Genomic DNA, 1027 nt, shown 5'->3' with positions numbered 1-1027 from the left:
GAGAGAGAGAGAGAGAGAGAGAGAGAGAGAGAGAGAAAGGGAGAGGGAGAGAGAAATAGGGAGGGGGGCAGAGACACAGAAAAAAGGGAAAGAGGAGAGGAGATAACAAAAATAGCGCAACGTACTTACCACCTTATTAATAAACATTCGTAGCATCATTCGTCTTATCTCCAGAGCCTCACATGAGAGTAAATTTTAATGTTTGTTTGAAACAGGAATACCCAAACGCTTAACATTCACAGCAATGCTAGAGAATGACATAAGACGCTTTTTGCCTTACGAAACATTCGACTGAAATGAGACAAGCAGTAAATGCATCTACATGTATTTGACAACTTTCCAGGGATCTAAATTGCTGTCCATGTCGCAGGAAATCTCGCTAATGGACATTTTCTGTATAGACATTTACTTATTGTGGGTTGGATCATCCATCGACGTGGCATGCTTTTGGAGTGATCGGTCTCAATTTGGCTAATTTAGGAAAACGTGTTTGGGACAAAATATCCAGACCCCAAAATTCAGGAGACAGTGCTGTTCTGAAAATGTCCTCAGTGTGTGAGTCTGTGTCAATACACGCACTACATGCTTGGTGGTAATTATGGCAAGAGGTGCTTGCTATCATATTGAAAACAAATGTGTTCGAGACACCCCCCTTCCCCCAAAAAATAAATACAATAAGAAGAAGAAGAAGAAAAGAAAAGAAAAAAAGAAAGAAAAAAAGAAAAAAAGTTCCGAGGAGCCTTCATGCAGACCATAACAAAGGAACGAGCTGCAATAACAGAGACGCGAGATAATGGATAAATATGACAGGCATGGATGTCTAAGATATCAGCTTAATATACCATGTATATGTTTATGTCGATGAAAACAACTCTCTGGCGGACTTAGTGATAAGACCTCCCTAGACATTGAAAACAATCAGAGCAGGGGAAAGCCGGCTAACGTCATTGACGACAGACATGTTTGAAAGGATATACAACATTTTGAGAAAAAAAATTAATTATGAAATAATAATAAAATCACGAGT

The sequence above is a fragment of the Aplysia californica genome, unplaced genomic scaffold, assembly GCF_000002075.1.
Source record: "Aplysia californica isolate F4 #8 unplaced genomic scaffold, AplCal3.0 scaffold00592, whole genome shotgun sequence".
Classification (NCBI taxonomy): domain Eukaryota; kingdom Metazoa; phylum Mollusca; class Gastropoda; order Aplysiida; family Aplysiidae; genus Aplysia; species Aplysia californica.
This window is presented reverse-complemented; position numbering follows the sequence as displayed.